Source organism: Protopterus annectens, chromosome 7.part0 (assembly GCF_019279795.1).
Source record: "Protopterus annectens isolate FY-2018-M chromosome 7.part0, PAN1.0, whole genome shotgun sequence".
NCBI classification, from domain to species: domain Eukaryota; kingdom Metazoa; phylum Chordata; order Ceratodontiformes; family Protopteridae; genus Protopterus; species Protopterus annectens.
Genome location: NC_056739.1, coordinates 1,101,316,141 through 1,101,340,288, shown reverse-complemented (window position 1 = coordinate 1,101,340,288; position 24,148 = coordinate 1,101,316,141).

Below are 24,148 nucleotides of genomic sequence, written 5' to 3'. Positions count from 1 at the left end.
TTTTATACTTTTCAAAAATCTCTAGGTTTTGTTTTTTATATTTTAGCACTTCCTCAGATGCTTCTTTTTCCAAACAGATCAATGTTTCTTGATTTATATACTTTTTTTCACAAATATGTTGTATTAATGAATACAAATTTTTATTTGAAGCTTCTGACAGTTTTTCTTGTGGAAGTATTTTTCTTTCCTCTAACTTCTCTCTTGATTGTTTTGTATATCTTGTCTCTGGAAATTCAGGGTTTTTGCATAATAGTAACAATATTTCCTTCTTATCCTCAACAGTCCACTTTATCATCTTTATGGCTCCTCTTTGGCCACAGTTTTTGTGATTTATGTGGACTACTACTACCTGCTACTACTGTAAGTTCTTGTGAAATATTCTCAGGTTATTACTACTAATTATCCCACCTCCTTTTGCTTTGTTTGAATCCAGTTTGCACAGTTCTTTTTCAATGTAATCTAATTTGATTTCAGTGTCTTTAGTTACCTGGATGCCACTAAGACAACTTGTCACCCCCTTAAACTGTTTTGCATAAGATTTTGTAAATATATTTACAATCTGTTGTGCCTGAGAATAAATTTTAGAATCTACACACTATTTATCAATTTGTATGTCTTTACTCCTTCCACATCTTATGTATCTATAAAATGGTTTTCTATTATGCTCAATATCTTTATATAAATTGTCTTCAAATTATTCTTGATCGTTTAGTTTTCAAAGTTGTAGTTCAACCTTTTTTCCATTTCTTATACTTTTTTGTTTCTCACCTTAATCAAGTATCTTGCTCTTATGGAAACCTATCCTCCTGATGTTATGTGCCTATATCCTGATGTTTAAATTTTTTTTATTTTTTTGCATTCAAACAATTTCTCTTTCAAAACTTTCCACATTTCTTCTGCAGTTTTAACATTGATCATATCACTCCAATTAGTTTTACATAGTGACTGTGTTGCTTCCATATAATCTGTTATTAATCTTCTGAACATTGGTTTCAACTTCAGTTTGGCAGAGTTATCTAGTTACAAATTAACCTTTATAACCCCATGATCACTGCACATCAACGGTGGTAAAACTTGTCATGAAGTAACAATAATTTCTTTAGGAACACAAACAATGTGCAGTATGTTCCATTCATTGGTAGAGTTTTTTACAATCTGAAGCAATTGTTCTGAACATACATTCCAAATAATTTCCTTATTAAAGTTGTTGAATACATATTATTCTAATCTGTTTCCAGTAAATTTAAGTCTCCAGACACTATTATTCTTCCCTCCTGTGTTTCATGCAAGAAATGTATTAATTCCTCTAAGTCATCAGCACTTGACTTTTGTGGTGCATGCACTCCAACAATTGTTGTATGTTATAGGGCTGTCTTTACTGTAACAGTTACACAATCTATAGTATTGGTGTTATCACTGAACATGTAATAATCACAGGCCTCATAACTATTTTTAATCCCTATCATAACACCGCCACCTGATTTTTTTGTTAGAATGTCTTTTACAGTAAAAACGTTTATACCTTGACAGAATTGGTTTCCATTCATTGCTCTTTAACCATGTTTCACAAACAATACTAACATCACACATTATACACATGCACAGGAAGACATGCCCTTATTTCTTTTTTTGGGGGGGGGCTTCAGTCTTTCAAGCTGTGTCATATGTTTAGACAAGTACACAACAAAATGGGCATTATATTCTATCATGGGTCTAATAAGAGATGAATAGAGTAGGATAATAACTTGATGTAGAGCAACCCTAGTAGTCAGTCGGGTTAGACAAAAGGATTTCCTGACAACTGCAGACATGTGGTGGTAAACATATACTTTATTGTCATTGAAAGTGCCCAGGTCCCTAATAACTGTTTCAATTTTTAAAGGGGTTTCACTGATGTGGTAAGTGCACAGATTCTCAAGTTTGCCAAAGGATGTTATACTATGCTATACTATACGACACTATACTACACTACATTATATTTCTTTGCATTTAGCTTAATGCAGTGGTCGTAGTACTGTTTATTTGTATGTTTGAGACCATCTTGGAGAAACAGAGTCAGCTGGGCAGTTTATGATAACTCTGAATTTGCAGTCATCTGCAAATATGGTCAGCCACAGGCCATTAACATCAGACTTCACATCAGAGAAGTAAATACAAAAGAGAAGTGTCCCAAGGGCCAATCCTTGAAGGACTTCACTAATAACCAACCCTTTTTTATGACAGCAGTTTAGGTTCTGGCAGTAAAGCCAGTTTGCTACCCAATGGGTTACTTAAGGATTTTTATTTACTTTGATGACCTTTTCTATAATGCCAGAATGTGAGATAGTGTCAAAGGCCTTCACCAGGTCAAAGTAAGCAGTGTACACCAATTTAACTGCATCTAAGTGCATCGCTGACATGTTCAAGGAGGTCCGCTTAGTTTAGGAGGCAGGATCTATTGTTAATGAAGCCAAACAGGTTGGGTTAAGGCACTGTAGACTGCTAATGCCCTCATCAATAAGTTCTATAATCATGTGCTCCACTGCCTTAAAGATAAAGCTGGTTAGGCTTATGGGTTTATAATTACCAGGGTCAGTGTTGGGTCCTCCCATATGTAAAAGGTTGCCTACAGCAGTTCTCCACACATTAAACATGAATCCAGTGGAGAGGCTGCGACTGATTTGGTTTGTTAGTGATACTATAAGACTATGCTTGGTACTGACAAGAACGAAACCTGTGACATTGTCTCGACCCATGGAGCTAATGTTTTTAGCTCTGGAGAATGGCCTCAGGACTAACTCTGAGGTAATCTGAGGAGGGTATGGGCATGCTAATATGCACTGAAAAGTTAAGGAGAGAGAAAAGTGTAAAGTCAGAGCTAAATTTATCAGCTAATATGTTCGATATGTCCTCTAGGGTGGGGGGTTATACTGATGAGGATTAGATCCAAAATATTTGAATCCCCAACTGGTGTGTGAACTACTTATTCTAATGGGCTAGTATTTATGAAATCAAAGAAGCAATGTGCCTACTTATTTATAGTAGTGTAGCTTACCCACTTAATGGAAGGATAGTTGAAATTCTGCAGGAGAATAGTATTTATTTCAATGGGGAAGGACTAGATATGCTTCATGGGTTGCAGATGACATGGAGTGGGCATTGTAGTTTGCTATAGTATGGTATGGTATTGTATGGTATGCATACCTCTCAACTGTACAGATTTTTGCAGAATGCCCAGAGTTTGGCCTCATATTTTTGATCCATTACTCATAAAAATGGTGGTTTTATTACAAATCATTACCAATTATTGAGGGATGAAGTAAAAAAATGATGGCAGACATTAGCATTTCAGACTTCATACTTTTCAGAAAACCCATGCTAGTGCAAAACCTGTTATTCTATCAATTTTCTAAGTTTGTAAGAGCAATATTTAAAAAAGCGTCCCTATTTTTGGTCTTTGGCCCTCCATTATTGATGGTTTTGTTGAGATTTCTTGGTCTAAGAGGTTGTGAGGTATTATGGTATGGTATGATATGGTATGGTATGATATGGCATGGTATGATATGGTATGGTATTGTAAGGTATGGTATGGTATAGTATGGTATGGTATGGTTTGGTATGGTATGGTATGGTATACTATGGTGTGGCTTTTTATTGTCAGTAAGTAGGATATCAAGGATCTCAAGGTCACTGTCCTGAAATAATTTGGTTTCTTAGGAATACAGACAACCATCACCAACAAGATAAGTCATTTTCAGAAGTAGCTCTGAACACGTGGTATGCATTGAAATCTAGCATTGAGGGGTTGCACTTGATGCCATGTTTCAGCAGTGATGCAGATATCTACATTTTCAAAGATCAGGACAGCCTGTAAGAAGTACACATTCTTATTCAGGCTTCTAACACTGAACAACACAATTTTTATAACATCTTGGTTTTGTTTCGCTATGTTGGTAGTTTAAGGAGACTGACAACACCTAAAAAAGGCACTATGTTGTGGATAACATTTTGGCCATTTTATCAGAGCCTTCAGGAGAGAGGTGCAGGCCATCCTTAGCAAAGCAGAGACCATCGTCAATCATCTTGCCCCAGGCTAATATATTTTGCACCCCTTAAGCATGACACCAATAATTAAGCCAATAGTTATTATCAATTATCTGTTGTTTGTATTCTGGCATCATTCTTATTAATGGTAGGGTACTACTCAAGACTAGATTCATATTAGCCCAGACATGTTTTCTGATAGCTCCATCATCTCTCTTCATTTGATCCAGGGAGGTGTGTCTTAAGCCGTTCATTTCCATGTGTGCAATGACCAAATCATATGTGTACCTTGTGTTAAGGGACTTGAGGGTTCTAGTGACATAGCAGATCCTGTCACATGAGACACAGCTTACCCTCACTCTTTCCTTGCTCAGCCTGGTGAGTGGTGCACCTGTCTATCTCGCTATGGCGTCACCTATTACTAGGGTGTTATGAGATTTGGTGGTTTGGCAGTATTGATTTAAGGGCATTGGCTTACCAGCTAGGTGACCCCCTTTTTTCTCTTTTACTGTTTGTTATCTGTATAAATGCTGTTTGCTTACAAGCATGCTGCTGATTATCCTACTCACCCAACCTACACCTTGGAGCCTTTTGAAGTTTGGGTGGGGATTTCTTAGGTTCCTCAGTATAAAATGGCTTATTTGCTGATGGGCATGGTAGTGTAAGGTGGGTGTCAGTATGGACCACTTGGTGGATACTGCCAATAAGTTTAGATGAGAGGCTGGCCTCTAAGGTTAGTATATGCTTGCACCTCTCACATACAGACCTATCTAGTGAACAAAGCAATTGATTGTTAGTAAGCATGAGGCACTTCTTACGTTGCCTCATGATGGCCAGGGCTGGTGGGTTGCCTACAAATAGTGTGAGTGACCACAAACCTCACAGCTCATAGTAACTGGTATGTAAAGAATGCAATGCTGAAGCTTATTGTAGGGAGGGATTTTTTGTTAAACAGGAGAGGCAAGGAGTTTTGCTAGCAAAATAAGACAGTATAACAGAGATAAAACACACAAAGTGAAATAAGGGTATAGCCACAGCAAATAAGTTTCATAATGTGACTGGTTAAATGCAGTCTGATGAATAAGCAACCTGCCATGGTTGCCACAGTAACAGGGTTATAGCACCATTGATAACACCAAAATGGCAAATACAGGAGAATGTTGTTATCCCAGTGAATCAGTAGCAGCAGTTTACAAATATGGTGTAATATAAACAGTCAAATGGATTTCTGAATGTAATGGGATGAAAAACAATCTTTTTTTTTTTGCCACAGCAGCAAAGAATTGCAATTACAGTATAGTCAGCCGCAGAAAACAGTATCAGTAAAACCACTAGCAGTAACTTATGGATAACATAAGCAATGACTAGCAAGTTGGCTCAGATGCCAAAACAGTGGACAGCATCAAATACAGTGATTTATTTACACAGAATGTCAAGTGCAAATACATTGAAACTAGAAGAAAGGCAAGAAAGAATTAAGGAGTATCAGTTGCAAAGAAAAGTAATGCAAATGTTTTGAAAACAGCAGAATAGTAAGATACAAATTTAGTAAAGATAGTAGTAGTGATATATGATATGCAGAATTTGTGTGGAGCAAGTCTTACAAAATGTAAGTATAGAAGTAGCAGATTTATACATTTTTATTAGTGCCACTATGTACAATTGTGCTTAGCAGCACACAGCTGTCCACAACTGTGTGCAGCCACATGCAACTATGCACAAGTGTACAAAGCTGAACACAGCTTTAGACTACAAAAGGCTAGGTTAAGAACACAGTGATTAGTCTCAGAACTGACACCACCTCTGATGGAGTCTTTTACAAAACCAAAAGGTGTGAGCACTTGGATCTGCTGAAAATGGTTCTCAGCAGTGTACAGCCAAGTAGAACACTAGCATCTGCAAACACTCTTGAGTTTAAACAAAAAAAAACTAGTGTACACAAGCCAGTTATAAAACACACTGCTTGTATAGCCAACAGCAAATTTTCCAAAGAGCATTAGCAGTGTCTCTTCTCTCACCAGGAGATTACTCACTATAGCAGTTCTAAATTAAAAAAATCAGCACAGCACAAGACATAGGACAGTACTTTAAAAGTAGCACTGCACACTCAAATTTAAGGCAAAATGGTCAGAAAATCCTTCTGTTGAGAACAACTTATTTATTTACTTATTTGCTAAACAAATTAGTTCGACTGGGCAGCAGCCCTTTTCAGCGGACACCCAAGGAGAAAAGCTCTAAGTGGTACAAGTTACAATAATATTCAAATCCCAGAGTATATATAAACATGTTAAAGTTTGTAAGCATACATATAGTCAAAGAAAAAATACATGCTAGACATGTACAGTGGATTAAAACATATTAGAGTTCAAATAGTTATATACTGTACAAAGATTACAACTGGCATCCAAAGATATCTTATGTAGGTCAAAGATGTCACTGTCTGTTTACACTCTGCCCTAATAAGACCAATTACTGAGTACCATGCCCCTTTCAGCATGTACCTAACCAGACATATCAGACAATTAAGAAAATTCCAAAGGTTGTTGATGAAAAATATTTCCACCTTAAAAACTATTAGGTATCATGACTGACTTGAAGACTTATCCTTATACTGTGACTCAGAGACTTCCACATGGTCTCTGTCTTCAGAAATACCTGAACCAAGGAACTACACTTTTACTGATATATAAATAAAACAATCTGTAGGAATAGACTCATCATACAATGGTAACGGTTGCCCTATCCCCAGAATAAATTGCCTGTGCATGTTAAGCAGAGTGACACCCTATCTTCTTCAATGCTAACCTTAATGCATGGCTGGGACTCCACAAGTTCCTTCCAGGTCTGATATGTCTTGATCTTCTGGAAGCAAGGGGGGGCATGTTGACTGTGGTATTTTGGCAAGGTGCACATGGGCTATCGACATACTTGCCTTGTTGTTCTTATGATCTTATGATACTATAATCATCACTGATTACTGAGCTTGTAGTTTCTACCCCATATATGCTCTATGCATAGATGACAGCACCATTAAAATATAATTTCCTTTTTATTGTTAAACAATCTGAGGCTTGACACCATGGAGGGAAGTTCACTTGGAACAAAGATAGATACACACAGTATTTCCAGATGCAGCTCTCCACATCAAGCACAATTTCCCATAAGAGCACACAGGGAACACACTCAGTCTGGGGTCTGGGTTTCTCCCTCTCTCTCTCCAGGCCCCCAGTAAGACTCCACACTGACATAGCTGTAGAGTTGAGTCCTCAGCCAAGTGTCCAAGCCAAATCCTTCAACACCCTGTCTGGGATACCAGTGGTCTGTGTCCCTGCTCCAAGTAGTTGACACACACACACACACACACACACACACACACACACACACACACACACACACACACACACACACACACACACACAGACACACACACAGACACACACACACACACACACACACACATACACACTCTTTGACATTTGATTTGCACACACACACACACACACACACACACACACACACACACACACACACACACACACACACACACACATAAACACACCTGGGAAAGGCTGGCACAGATTTACTCACTCTGCTACCCTTTGCCCAGACTATAAGGTAGTTACTGCCAACAGGCACTCCAAAGCCAGCTACTCTAAGGCTCTTATAAGAGTACCCCATTATACTGAGTGAAATTAATATTAATACAAATGGTAGTGTTTGACGAATGCAGCAAGGCTTTCAGGAGTGGCCACAATGTCACCAAATAAATATAAGTACTCTCAAAGGTTAAAATATTTTCTGAAGGAACAGCCACAATGAGAAGTGTAAATATATTTAATAATAAATAGTAAAAGAACATGAAAATACTAAATATATATTTACAATAAACAGCAGAGTTTCAGACACAGGAAATATTAAAATAACACAGATGAACAGATTCACACAGATAGAGAAAAATAGTACTTAACTAATCTCACTATATTTTCTTGATTGATCTAAAGAATTACTATCCCATGGTTACTTACTAAAGCAAGGCAAGATGAAGTACGTGAGTGATCTTCTATGTCAGGTCAAAAAAACAGACAGTCCGGAGACTTCAGTCTCATCTAGTATTAAAACATCATTTTTGTGCTGGATTACAGAATGTCATCACATACATCTGGTCATCTGAAGTCTGGTTCCCATACTACCCCCCTTTACTAGAAACTGAACCAGAATCTCGCACATATGTATTACCATACACATAGATAGAGCTTTGCTAAGATGTCCTTCTGGAAGACATAAAACAATTTCAAACTTCCACTCTTCCAGAATAGTAATTAGTTCACTACAACAACAATACAGAAGGCATCTTAGTACAGACTTTTTGTCGCTGGCTGCATTGAGACCTATGAAATACAATCTATATGGCCCAAATTAAGCAATTTAATTTCAGGATATTTTTCTAAAAGTTAGCTGGAGTTGAGCTTAACCTCTTCTCTTCCAGTATCCTCTGTTACAATATTAATTTTAACATTATAATACAGTCTGACATACAGGTGCATTTCTTTTTTCTGTCCAGCAGGACCCACCGTCTGTACATTTTTTAACACAAGCAGCTTTAAAAATACATTTTTTACACAAGCACCAGTCCAAATCAGTTTGATATACAAATGACATACAATTCTTTACAAAACTCTAGCTAGCTATGTTGGCATATTTACACATCTACTGCCCTACTTCTCCTGGCATAGCTGGCAATACCTCACATTGTCACAGTATAGACAAGAAGTAATTTGCATTGGTTACTTGTATTTTTAACACTTTAGGCTAAGAAGTGCGGTGCAGTTAGTTCAGAAGAAATGAGAATCATGAAGCCCAAAGAGTGGTAGCTTGAAATTAAAGATAATCTAAAATACATTAGTAATCAAGAAAGATCCAAATCATCCATGAGATAATGAATAAAATATAGCTGAGCCGCTTGTCCTCTTTCTATTTTTCTCATGCAGCAAATAACTGCCAAAGTGGAATGGATTACTATAAAAAAATCTCTATAACATGAATAAACTACATGGCACTGATATTAGAAAGACTAATTCAAAAATCTCAGCATGTCAAATTCCTGAAAGGATCACAGTTTTCTCCATAAATATAGTGCACACATTTTATATTATGGGCATGCCCCTGCTACACTTGGAGGGCAAAGCCTCTACAACTTAATTATTCTAACTATTAGATTATATCATTTTGGTGATGTTTAATATTTGTTTTGTATATAAACCATGTCCGGGGGGCAACATTATAATACCAAGTAAGAGACAACCTCCTCAGTCCCTTACTGCTCTTACTCTTTATTTATACATTCTGATGTAGTAACACCTACTCAGAAATTATCATCAACCCCTCTAGTCAGTTATAGTCAGTTGCATACCATGTTTAACAAAATCAACATTTAGTTTAAAAGCCTATTTTATTCCACCATATTAGTTCATTCCAGAAGGTGATATGAGAAACAGAGTACAATCAAGGGCATTAACTGCATGGAGTCTATGACATCATTATCTTTAAGACATCTAACTTCAGGAAACCTGGGTTTGCAGCTTAATCGCACTTATGTAACAGTTCATATGTGTAGTCAGTCTGTCATTCACAGTGAGGTTTTAAATAACTACATTGTATATTACACTACATTTGATTAATGGCAGAATGAAATAGAAAATCTGTAGCCCAGTTAAGAGCAAATACTATTCTACTTAACCTCTATCCCTCCATTTTCCCTCATCATTTATCCACTTGTCTTATGCCTTCATGAATGACTTTGTGGATTCCATCTCTCCAACCCATTAATTCACGAACCCAAACCCTAATGATGACATCTGTCTTAAATGAAAACAAAATATTCTAAACATCAAAACAAAGTTAGAGATGTCTCCTATACAAACAATAATTACATCATCAAAGTATCATATAATAATCAGTATAATACATACAATTATAAGTATGTTTATTTTTCAAATGGCCCCTAACCAAGTTAGTATAAGCAAACCCAAATTATGCCTCAATTGTCATATCTTTCTTTATTTAATAGTAGTTGGAGTCTAAGGTACATACTTGTCAGGGAAAAATAAACTATAACTAAATTTAATTCCTCATGGGCTCTGAGCTGAAGAGAATACCTCAGACTTCCATTCAATCCAACACTGATCACAGGCATACAGGCTTTTAGCATTTATACTAGCCAAAACTACTTTCTCTTCCATACAAAATCTTAAACCTTAATACCATGTTTCATTAAATCATGATTAATGAGTCCTCCCACATAGCTGCTATGGATTGAAGCAGCAGTCTTGCTATAATTTTTTTTGTATTTTTTGCATCATTGATGGGCAATAAAAAGGAGGGAATAACTCCATCTGTGATGCTCAAACCATTATATCTGATGAAAAGTGTAGGAGACTCCCTTAGCCAATACTTTAACTTCACTGGTAGTACATAATAAATCTTATTAAGCATCTCAGAAAGATCCTTACCTATTAAATGACTGCCACACATTTATTAATAGAAAGAAGGAATCACAATATTTCTGCCTTTGTCAGCTGGTTTAATATTTATATAATTTATTTGTATTATTTTTTCATACGCTCCCATTATATCTTAGCCAATTTGTTAATAATTTCACGTTTATTGTGGAAACAATTATTAGAAACACGATCTCTTGGATTACTATCTGGTGCAAAGCATTAATCTGTGCGTACTTTGAAAGGGAGAGTGTAACACTGCCAGACCAGCTATCTGGAATTTTGTAAATAATCATATGTCATTTGTGAATATTAATATGATTCATATGCTTGTCTTAGAAATGCAAGAGAACTGTATGTTATGTGTATAATAAACTACTGGTGCAGAAGGCTGTGTAAAGTGATGAGCTAAAATGTAACCACAGTGTACCCTACTGGAAAATAACAGAAATGTATATAAACTATATACCTGTGCAAATGTATGTTTTAATAGTAGAAAATGGAACATATAGAGTTAACTTACAAAACTTCAAGAAAATAAGTGGAAATTGTTTTATGATTGTGTTATCTCAGTTTCAGTTCAGCAAGCAGACACAATGTCTAGAGCTAGAGGTTTTCCTATTATCTTGAAACAGAAATAATTACTAGGTTTCAAATGTAAAAGTGTTTAATTGTTTTTATGACTTCCAGTTCTAAGTAAATATCTGAGAGATATGTATTTTTCACAGAGAAATATTAAATTGTTTCTGTTAGCCTGGGAACTGAAGGCAGGTGACAAAGAGTGATGTCATCCAGGCTAACCCAGCAGTAATACGTGATATTAATTTAAGAACTTTCTCAGAGAGGAAGACAGTGAACTTTGTGTTTTGTCTTGGACCTAACAAGAACATCCACTCATCTGCATTTGCCTTGCTTTGTAAGTAAGTTATTTAGGGCATAGTATTGCTTATATATAGATAGGAATATAGTAATGATTAGTTTAGATGTTTTCTGTATTTCAGACTGTCCTGCAATGTTGTTTTAACATATTTCCTGTGATTCTGAACTCTGTAGTTACTGTGTTGCTTGAGTATTGTCTTGTTCTTTTATTATTTATTATTAAATATATTTAAACCTTTTAATTGTGGCTGGTTTGTTTAGAGATATTTAAGCTTTTAGAGTACTTGTATTTAGTGACACTGTACAGGCCACTCCTAAATAGCCTTGAAAGTCTTGGTCACACTTACCATTTGGATAATAGTAACATTACCCAGTAGGACTGGACACCCTTTGTAAGGGCCTTATAGTAGCTGATAAGTAAGGGTGGCTGGTGACAACTGGTACTACCCTATAGTCTGGGCAGAAGGGGGCATAGCTAGTAAACCTGTGCCAGCCTTTCCCAGGTGTGTGTGTCTGTATATCAATCAAATATCAAAGTGTGTGTGTCAGCTACTTGGGCAGGGACACAGAGCACTGGTTGGACAGAGAGGGTGCTGGAGATCTTACCTTGGCCACTCGGCTGAGATCTTAACCCTATAGCTGTGCCAGTGGGGAGTCTTATTGGAGATCTGGAAAAAGACAGAAAAAACAGTTCCAGGCTGTGATCTCTGTGTGCTCTTAAGGGAAATTGTACTTTACTGTATGTGTACTTGTCATCCTCCCATTGTGTGGAAGTCCTTCACTGTTGCCAGTGGTGAGGATTGAGGCTCCTTCATTACTGGGCCAGTGTAGGGACATCACAGAGAGTATGGCTGCTTTTACATTTAGGCATGCCATAGCTTAACAGACATATTGTATGTTATGATCAGAGATAACAGTATGATGAGAAAGAACCATGTCATCATGGTCATCATCATCATCAAGATTAACATCACCATCCTTAAAAAGGAACATTTGAAACATCAAACACAATCGACAAATTACAAGAAGCTTAGTTGACATTAATATTATCAATTAAGTTGTTTTTATGAGAAACATAAAAGTTAGCTTAAAAGCAAATTCTAATTAATTTAAAACAACCTATGTTGATGTAACTCAGACACATTGGTAAGCATAAATTTCAACCCAAGAATGATATGGATATTAAACTCACTACTACATAAACTGCAACCAGACATATTATATTAACAATTTCTTGCCTGGCACACTATGAAATTAATTATTACAGACAGGCAAATCTGAAAAACTTAGAAACCCGTGAAGTGCTTCAATATTCATGGATGTAGATAATCTGGATGAAGGGAGATAAACACTGAAACATACCTGGTCGACATAAAATAAATAAATGAATAAATAAAAATAAAAAAAACTGCCAGCTTGAGATATTGTGCTCAAACTTCCATGATATGGACTAAACTGTAGCAACCAAATGGCTGTAACCCAATTCGTTTTGATCTATCATGCATATTTCTGTGAGGTTTCTGGCCTTTTATATATATTTAGGGACAATGTATCTCTAACTGTGTAGATTGCATCCCACAGTTTGTCCATGAGAGACATTTAGGCTGCCATCAATGCCAGCTTATAGGGCTCATGTTGTCAAGGATTCTCAGGAAAATGTTTCTTAAATATTCAACAACTGAGTCCAGCTGGAGCAACATGGAAAACAGAATAGTTAGCACTGACAACTCTGTTACTGAAACTGATAAGATTGTTTGCTAGGTTTCACAGGCAGTAACAGAACTCTTCTATATTTTCTAAGAAACCAGGCAGCAAAAGTTAGGCAAAGGTCACTGACAGCATGAGAGAGAGAAAGAGAGTGCCAAGTGCAGCAATATTATCAGGTTCAGAAATAAAAGTTCATCCAATTGTTCCAGCTTACGAGATAATTTCCTAATTCTAAAAGCATGCATGATTAGGTGAGTAACTGTGCCTATCCAAACTTCTGGATGGATGGATGGATGGATGGATGGATGGATGGATGGATGGATGGATGGATGGCAATATTAGAAGATAAATTCTTGTCAAAGCTGATGTTACTCATAACTACCAGCTCTTTTTTCTTGTTTACATAATGGCATTGCAAAGCATTTTCTGTGGCGCCTTCTGCAGAAAAATAGCACTGTCTCTCTTGAGATATTCTTTGCACTGCCTCTCCATCATCTACTCTATTCTATTCCTATCACTTTGCCTACTGCTTCATCTTTCAAGGGATATACTATACAAGTTAAAGTCCAGAAATGTAGAACATGGAGACCACATTTCTGATTCACACAACTTTAATACAAAGCATAAATGTGTACCAAACTAAATTTGCATGTTACCATTTTTGGATTTTTATGTAAAGGGTTTGACCCCACATATTCCCATGTGGGAGGCTACATCTCCATAGCCCCTTACTTAATTGAATAGTGATGTTGCCATTGTCTGGGGCCAGTGGCAAAGTGAAAGCAACACTCAGAGTTACATCATTGCCCAGCGCAGTCCATATACATTTGTATTCTAGTGCCATAGCATATTAATGTGAACATTAGTGAGTTACAATCAATCCATATACGTTTGCATTCTAATGCCATAGCATATTAATGTGAACATTAGTGACTTACAATCAATCCATATACGTTTGCATTCTAGTACCATAGCATATTAATGTGAACATTAGTGAGTTACAATCAATCCATATACGTTTGCATTCTAGTGCCACAGCATATTAATGTGAACATTAGTGACTTACAATCAATCCATATACGTTTGCATTCTAGTGCCATAGCATATTAAAGTGAACATTAGTGACTTACAATCAATCCATATACGTTTGCATTCTAGTGCCATAGCATATTAATGTGAACATTAGTGACTTACAATCAATCCATATACGTTTGCATTCTAGTGCCATAGCATATTAATGTGAACATTAGTGACTTACAATCAATCCATATACGTTTGCATTCTAGTGCCATAGCATATTAATGTGAACATTAGTGACTTACAATCAATCCATATACGTTTGCTTTCTAGTGCCATAGCATATTAATGTGAACATTAGTGACTTACAATCAATCCATATACGTTTGCATTCTAGTGCCATAGCATATTAATGTGAACATTAGTGACTTACAATTTCATAATCATGAGAAGCTGAACTCAAATAATTATAGTTCGTTTGCACACTATCTGCAGGATTTGATGACATCTGCTTTCAAACTTATCTTCCTGTCAGACACATCTTTCTAGTGCAAGATTTCTTATTTCCTAAACATTATTTATTTTCATAGCCATTACACTTGAGAACCATATACACGTATGTTTTTACTTTTTTCTTTCATGTAGTCATTCGCTCATTCTCGAGTATCTGATACTTTTTCCAGCCTTTACAAGTTAAATTTTTGGAAGCCTGAAAATCTTAGTACACAATATTCAAATCTACAACTCTCTTCCATTGGCCCATGCTATGGCATTTGTTATTGAAGCAGATATTTATCTTTTGACTGCCTTTTCTAATAATACAACTAAATAAGTGAACAGCTGTAATAAACAGTAAGGCCACTGCATGTATATATCCACAGCTGCATATGTAATTTGACTCCTTGCACCCTACAACAGCTCTGAGATGACAGGACAATGAAATTAACGCAGAGTCAGCATTGGGAATAGATACAAATTTTGATGCTACACTAGATCCAGCACTGAACTGTACAGACAAACATATTTGTTTCTGTAGATAATACATTGTGATACTAAATCTACAATCCTTTATATGTTCATAGTTCTTATTAAATAATAGGCTATCAGTCTGTAGACTATTACAAGCCTAGCCAATAACCAGAGGTCAGAATCAAACTCTGTACCTTAATGCCAAACCCTCCACTGATATACAAGTGCAGATGAATGACAAAATAAGGTTTTGTTGTTATATGAATACTGACACTTAAAGGTGACTAATCTGACAAATGAAAACTGTGAAGTAGTGTAGAGCTGCTGTGGTCAGCATTGCTCTGTCATAGATCTTAGTTCTCCTGTCCATTTCTCAGCTGGACTGCCTGCTGTGTGGTGTCTACATGTCCTCCCCTTGTCCATATGAAGATTCATCGTATGCTTCACTTTTCTTCAACAACTCAAAATCCTGCCACAGGTGAACTGACAGTCCTCCAAACTGGATGCATGTGCATGCACTGTGCCAATGATTGCGTGTGTGTGTGTGTGTGTGTGTGTGTGTGTGTGTGTGTGTGTGTGTGTGTGTGTGTGTGTGTGTGTGTGTGTGTGTGTGTGTGTATGTGTGTGCCTGCCCACATACATTCATCCTTTGGTGAACTGGCATCCCACCCAGAAATTTCTCTGCCTTGCACCCACTCATTGCCATAAAGTCTCCCTCTCCCCTGAGATCCTGAAATGGATGAATTCTGTACGGGAGAATGAATGAATATCCATTCAAACTGTACTTGTGATTTTAATACACACTAGAAAAAAAAAATAGCCATCCACTCACAAAAGTTAAATACCTTTAGAGAGAGATTTCTAAAAATTTCACATGAGTGCCCATTTCCTTATTGTCAGCAATCTTAGTAATATCGGTGACCATCCAAAATCTGAGGAAGAATACTATCTCCTTCAAGATTCAGCTTTGTTTATCATGTACGCTTAAAAAGAAAAACACTACATTTCTCATTGGTTCACAAACCTGGCTGAGATGCTTTCATTTTATTTATTTTTTTTTTTGATGCTGGGGATTTTGGGTGCAGATTTCTCCAATGTCAGCCCCACAGCTAGAAGCAGTCACCCCCTGATATACATGTTATTTATCATCATCATCATCATTATTATTACCACTGCTGCTACTATTTGTAGGTTGTAAAATAGAAATTTGTCAGTCCTCATCTTCTGTGCTACAACACTACTATCCCATTTTGTACCTATAACCCCATACCTGCAGCCTATACCTCTGTCTGTAGAGGAAGTGGGTCTCTGTAGATTAACATGCCCTATCATGCTTTTTTTTATGATACACAAAAGGCATTTCTTCTTCCATTTAGAGCTGCCTATGAAATGTAGTAACTACTTTAAAATCAAGTAAGCGACAGTTTTCATTTTAATGCCTTTCTATAATGAGCTTTTCTTGTGACCACAACTGGGCCATTTCTGATGAAAGGAGTTCACATCTACAAGAGTATGCCTAGGGCTTCTGTATCCCATGCCACAGCACGGTATTCCATAATAATGTATTGCAATGAAGACTTCATACACTGTTTGTCAAGCATCTTTTGTGCCAGACCTTTAAAATTATCCCATCATAGTTTATGCAGTGAGATGATTGCTCTGAAAGTCTGATCCGAAATTACTAATTAGTGCCAAATTATTAACGTACATTAAATATCCTGCTTGTTTCTTACAGTCTTTGCCAATTTTCAGAATTTTAGGTACCAGCTTTCCTGATGTCATCATACGAATGCATATCATGAATTATGATACACAAAACATACTTTTGCAGTTGTTATATACATGGATAACAGTTTAAAAAGTAGTAGTACATATAACCAGAAACATGAGATAAATAATAAGTCGTGTACATCTGTGAGCCATGCAATTTGCATTCAGCTATAATACATTTGTGTTGCTGACAGGCTGGGCAGGGATTAAACAGTTAATTGTGTTTTGTTTGTGAGAAAAGGAATAATGTGTATTATAAAATACAATTCAGTACTTTCTAGTCCTAATCAGTACATAGCAGTCTGCTGAGTTGCAAGGTCAAAATATGACTGTAGATGCAGATTCAATAGCTATAAAAGCTTGCTGTATTTTTTACTTGAGAACTGAAAAGATAACAGTGTCTGCGAATGCTGATAATTTTATGCATAAATATATGCTTCAGAGTTTAAGTTTAGGAAATGTGTTGCTTAATGTTGTATGTCTGAGCTTTCAGAAACATTCTTTCTTACTCAAAAGTGTGCACATCCTTTCTTACAGGAGTCAATGCCCCTGTTTGTTTTTTCCTCTACCCCCTTTAAATTTATATACTATATCATGAGATTATATCACTCCGTTCAGCCACATTTAATGGAGAAGGCTGGGGAAATATTTTTCTTATGGCATTTGTAGGTATTGGGGAGCTTTTTGTTTTGACAACCACTACTCATGTAAGATTAACATTTCAAATAAGAATGGGTTAAGAATGGGTTAAATGTGTTTCACAAGTCATAAATCACATAATGAATGTATTTTGGCAATGTGAAAGTCATTTGTAACCCTGAGACTTTTAGTTTACTAAGACGACATGTAGTTTGTGCCAGTGGTATTGGAGAATAAGGCCTTGACTATGGCTTAAGTGACACAAGTTCAGTTAGTGGTCCAGATGTCTGAAGGTGCAGGCAGACAGGATGAGTGACCATGCTGGAGAGAGGGGCGGTATAGCACATGCACAAGCACACCTCTATGGTTAATCTCCGGAAGCGACAGGGACATGCTGGGAGTTTTTCTACAAGATGGGAGTTGGGCTTGGCCTGAGTATCACGTGGAGACACAGGAGATATACTGCAAGCCCCTTGCATCCCATGCCCATGGGCCATACAACTCCATGTGTGGACAAGGATTAAGCCTTAAGGGAAAAAAACTCCCTTTACAGCAGTATGATGCTGCCACACGTTGCTCCAGTCTCCTCACTAGCCTTGAAAATGGTCGTTGTCAGTCCAGGAGAGTTGAAAGTCAGGTTCAGTAAAGCAGGTGAATAAAGAGTAACACTGGGAGTAGCTGACAGCCAACTGTGGGTATCCAAAAATATATTAAGAGGTCATATAGAACATGGAGGGAGAGATTAAGGATGACACATGGATGATGATCCTTTAGTATGTTTATAACCAGGAGCCATAGCATGGTTCATTCACAAGCATTTTTAGAATACATGCACCCCAAAACTAGATGAAATATGTCTTACCATTATTAATTAGTGGGGTACAAAGTTCTCTGCATTTGCCTTTTTTATGAGACTTGTGGACAAAGATGTGAAAGGAAATAGGCTCAAAATGCGTAAGCATATCATACACAGCCAAGAGACATTTTTGGAAACTTGAACAAATTACATCTGGTAAGTATAGCATATCTGTCACTGTCACTGGAGCAGAATTGGGTGTGGAGCTAACACTTGTGCAGCTATAGTGACACATATATCCTTGTCTCTTGAGACATAGATACTGCTATTTAGCCTCTACTTAGCATAGGATATTGTTGTGCCCAATGCCTAAAGGTTTTTACCAACTAGAAGTAGTTTCCAAATAGCAGACATAACATCATTGGTGTAATTGACATGGTGCTGGTCTCTAATGAGTCTCTTGAGAAAGTGACAAAAGTGATAGACATGAACTACAGAATGGATATTCTCCTGCATGCAGGCAGCAGCAAGGCCTCACAACAAACATCCTGTCAGTCTTATATCAACTAATTGCATGATGAGGTCTTCAAAGAAGTGACAAGAGACAAATGTTTGCACTTTGATGAAGAGATTTTGGGGCAAAATTCATCCTAACATGGGTGGCTTTAAAATGGGCAAAGAATGAAAAATATATATGGAATTATAATCACCCTGCCCCTAAGCTATGTAGTGCAGTGTGGAAGGAGTGAGAGATGAATAAATGGTGAAGGTTAACAGTAAGGGCATGGCCTTTCAGAGATGCTGCGTTTGTGACCAGTTTTATGTGATCGTTAATAAATGTGCACCAGAAGTGCTGTGTTATATTCTAAGGATCATGCAACAAAACACAGAATAAGCTAACAAAGAAAGCAGGCTATGACAGCAAATGAAAATGAGCACAAATTTGAAGATTCAGAAGTACTGGGGTATGGGAATGATTCACATAGCTTGACACATACACAAATGAAGAAAGGGAAGAGAAAGGAAGAATAATAATATATGGCATTCCTATGAAGACGTTGGAGATGCAAATTTTAAGAAAAAGGACAGGAATGAACCAGGAGCTTACATGGCAATAGGAAAGGAGCAAATGAAAGCTGTGTTATGCAACTACATTTCTTTCAATGTGTATGTTTGGCACAAGATATTTCTGGATGTAGCACAGCTCAAGGAATATGCCTTCATTAGATTAAAGATGGAATGGTACTGTACATGACAGTGGAGTGGAAGGACAGCTACATTGTGACTAGGCACTACCATATTCCATGATGTTATGGTGCAGGTGTCATTTTTTTGTCATCATCTTAATACACTGATATAGTTATATGGCACTGAAAAAGTGTACCATCTGGTGCACTCGTCAGAGTGTTTTTCACTTATAGAATGCAGTGAAGCATGCAATCTCTACACTATTATGTATGTGCACTAGTAGCAAACACAGTGTATAATACATACATAACACACTCTCTGGAGTTTTCATTGTACTATAACATGGGCATATTGCATAGTACATGCCAGAAAGTACATCAGTAGGATTAAACCTATTCTAGAATCTATTTATACTGCAGTGAAGCATACAATCTCTACACTATTATGCATGTGCACTAGTAGCAAACACAGTGTATAATACATACATAACACACTCTCTGGAGTTTTCATTGTACTATAACATGGGCATATTGCATAGTACATGCCAGGAAGTACATCAGTAGGATTAAACCTATTCTAGAATCTATTTATACTGTCGTATAATGGTACAAGGTGACAAAGTACAGGAATCTAAATAAAAACACACATTATCTATACATTTGAAATGTAAGGCACAACATAGTATTTATCAACAAAAATAAATAAATAACCACATGCAGGCTACACGTTATGCTAAATCTAATGTTTTTTTTTTAATCTGACCCTCCCTCACCAGGACCTGCTGGAAGGCATGTCTGTGTGCACCCTGTTGGCCTTTTCACTCCATTGGGGACTAAAGCCAGACATCCCTGGGCTAGGTGAAAGCCTTACAACTCATTCATTCTTTCCTCGGAAAAAGCCATATCAGATTATTTGTTCCTCTTCTGGTGAGAACTGGATAGTAAGAGTGTGGGACAGCTTCAGGACCCAAGGAATGACCTGCCCACTCCTCCCACAAGTTGCTTACTGGCTCATAATTGTTTTATATTCAAAACCAGGATGCCTGCATCCCCTCATAGATACTTCTCTCCGTCCCTGCTGTTCAGAGAAGAGGGCTGCACTAACAACATGAGTCAAATCAGTTATTACAAGTACATGATACACTCATCAATCACTAGGTGTCACTAATACTGCATGGTCCGCAGACCCACTTCCTTTAAGGATGAATGAGTTGGCACTGACCACTCAAACCCATCCTCTCATGCCTGGCCCCTCAAAAAGCTCTGCAGCAAAATGAACAGAAGTCACTGCTAAGCTTTATGCAGAACTGGTTGCCATGTCAGGAAGCTGGGGATAAATGGGGATAAATGGAGAGAGTTAGGCAGGTGGGCGGGTTAGGTTTGGTGGTGGGGAGTGGCAGAGAGATGGGAGGGGAGTGGACAGTTCTGATTGGGTAGTGGAACTGTCCACTCCCCTCCCATCTCTCCACCACCAATTTATCTCACCCTACTACTACCTCCAGCTTCCTGCTGACTTAGGTATCGCCCCTAGCCCTATTGACGCTGAGATCTCAGCCTCACCATGGACAGAACCTCATTTACCACCCTCCCCCTTGTACTTTTACTCCTCATCTTACCGTATCTCTTAACAGCCTATGAAACACAAGCCCTAACTAGAATGTACCTTCCTAAGGGTCAGACCTCCCTGTATTCCCAAAATACCACTATTCCTATCCCTAACTCTCTCTACTCCGCTACTCACCTCATCCCTAAAAGTACACACTTTATTCTTAGGTACCCAAAAGTATCCTCATTAAGAGAACAGCTTAAACTACTAACCAGACTACAAAAATACTAGAATATTTGAAAAATCCATCACTAATGACGGGACATCCACCCCAACCCAGGCCCTCTTAGTGACCCAGACCCTAACCTCCGCCATGCAGCTAGCAGACGGACTCCCTCTTTTGCTCCATCTCAATATTAGAAGCATTAACAATAAAGTACATAGCTTGCATGCCATGCTTGATATCCACTCCCGGACATAATGTGTTTATCAGAAACTTGGCTCAAACCAAGCACCAAGGATGAGGAAATTATCCCTCCTGGATATAACATCATCAGGGCTGATCGTACAACCAGAAAGGGTGGTGGAATAGCTGTGATGTTCAAGAACTCCTTGAGCATCACAATGAATTCACTGCAACCCCCAAAGTTCCAAACCTGGAACTGATTGCTCTTAAGATATCCCTAAACAGACAAAAAGTATTAATCTCATAGTAACCTACCTACCACCGGGCAAAATGTAGAAAATCTTGAACAAACCCTTAGTTGGCTTGCTAATAACTATCCACAAGAAACAATAATATTAGGAGATGTTAATATAGACTGGTCTCTAATCAAATCCTCTCCCCATTAACTTACATGGTTTTCCCAAAATATTCTTTCTCCCACTAGAATTGGGCATGCACAACAAAAGGAGAGTATTATTGACTGGATTCTTACTAATAGGAATCCAAATAACTATACCACAGGGACCCTTCCCAATGACCTTAGTGACCACCTTGCTACCTTTATTATAAAACACAAATGTTCAAATAAGACTCCCCATAACTAGATTAGTAAGGAATAGCAAAATTTTGTCCCTGACCAATTCCTAGCTGATCTCAAGGCTTGTAACTGGCACATCCTAAAACCCTATCCTTAGATGAAAGTGTTTCATACTTTAATAACACTTTCCTCAAGATACTCAATTCCCATGCTCCTAATCGACTTACGAGAACTAAGGAATGTATAGCACCCTGGCTAACACAAGAAACTAAATCCAAAATTAGAATCAGAGACCAGGCCTGAAATAAGTGGAGAACCACAAAACCCCCTAGACCGCATCAAGTTCCTCCAGCTAAGAAATTCAACCAAAGTAGCCGTTAAATCTGATAAAAAACAATATTTTTGTCACCTCCAAGACAAACATCAGTATAATCCTAAAAAATTCTGGGCTGGTTTTAACCGCTTACTTCATCCTGGTAAGTCTACTACCCCACCCCGACAAACTCATGGACAATGACCCAACAGAAATAGCCAACTCCTTTAATTCTTTTTTCACTGAGACCATCCAGTCCCTTGCCAGCAAGCTTCCCGCCTCAGTGGCAACCCCAATTATAAATACAACCCAAACGGCCTTTAACCTACAACCCATCTCCACCTCCTTCATTCGCACCCTCTTGAAAAAATTGAAACCAACCACCGCTGATCAGCTCCCTGCCAAATACCTACAAATAGCATCTGATGCCATAGCCTACCCTGTATCAATCTTGATCAACCGGACCATTTCTGAAGCATCTATTCCCTCTATCTGGAAAATCTCTTATATCATCCCTCCACAAAGGAGGGCCCTCCACTGAAACCTCCAACTATAGGCCCATAGCCATACTGTCTCCCTTAGCCAAAATTATGGAACGCTGTGTCCATAAACAACTCATTACCTACCTCATACATAACAACCTCCTATCAAATACCCAACATGGCTTCCGCCCCCATCACAGTACAACCACAGCTCTTCTCTCCTTTGTAAACTCAGTCAACCACAATTGCAATAATAAACTAATATCCTCTGCGCTCTTTCTAGACCTGTCGAAAGCCTTCGATATGGTCAACCACCAACTACTGCTTCAGGCACTGGAAACATTACATCTTAGTAAACTAACCATAAGTTGGTTTAATGCCTATCTCTCTAGTAGAAAACAGGCAGTCCAGTGGCAAAACAGCCTATCAGACCTACTCCCAACTAATATTGGTGTCCCCCAAGGATCTATCCTTGGTCCCCTTCTTTTCTCCATTTTCATAAATGGCCTACACTCAATTATTCCCAAAGCCACCTGTATTCAATATGCAGATGACTCCACCCTGATCTGCTCTGATGAATCTCGCCAAACTCCAAGCCACAACCCAAAACTGCTTCTCTACTGTCGAAAAATGGTTCTCGGAACTTAAACTCTTACTTAACCCTGCCAAAACCAAATTACTTCTCTTTTCCCCACCTCAGTGACTGCTCAAACTATAGAACCCCTCAACACCAACAATCCTACTTTCCATGTGTCCTCCAACAATGGGACCATTATGTACCCATCCAATACCAAACTACTAGGGTGACCATAGACCATAAACTTAAATTTGATATACATGTAAACTTAACTATTAAATCGGTTAACAGAAAACTTGGGTCGATGTATAGAATAAAGGCCTTCTTAACTCACACCAAACTGACTATTGCCCGAACCCACCTACTCTCCACTCTCCTTTATGCCTCCCCGATATTCTCCTTCCTAAACAAGAAAGAACTTAATAAACTAACAACTACCTATAATCACATAGCCAGATTCATAACAGGAACGCCCTATCGCACTCATCACTGCCTACATTTAAGGTCTCTTGAATGGCTGGAACTGCCCAATTTACTCAAATTCAACCAGCTAACTGAGGCTTTTAAAATTATTAACCATCCAGGTAAAACTCCCTCACTGAACAAAATACTTACCCTGCATCCAACCTTAATTCCTCAGGTCTTCCAAAAGTCTACAAGTAAGGACCATTAAATCTAACAATGCTGGTGGTGATGCACTATATGCCAATTCCATTGGCAAATCCTGGAACGCCCTACCAAACAACCTAAGACTTATGCCCTC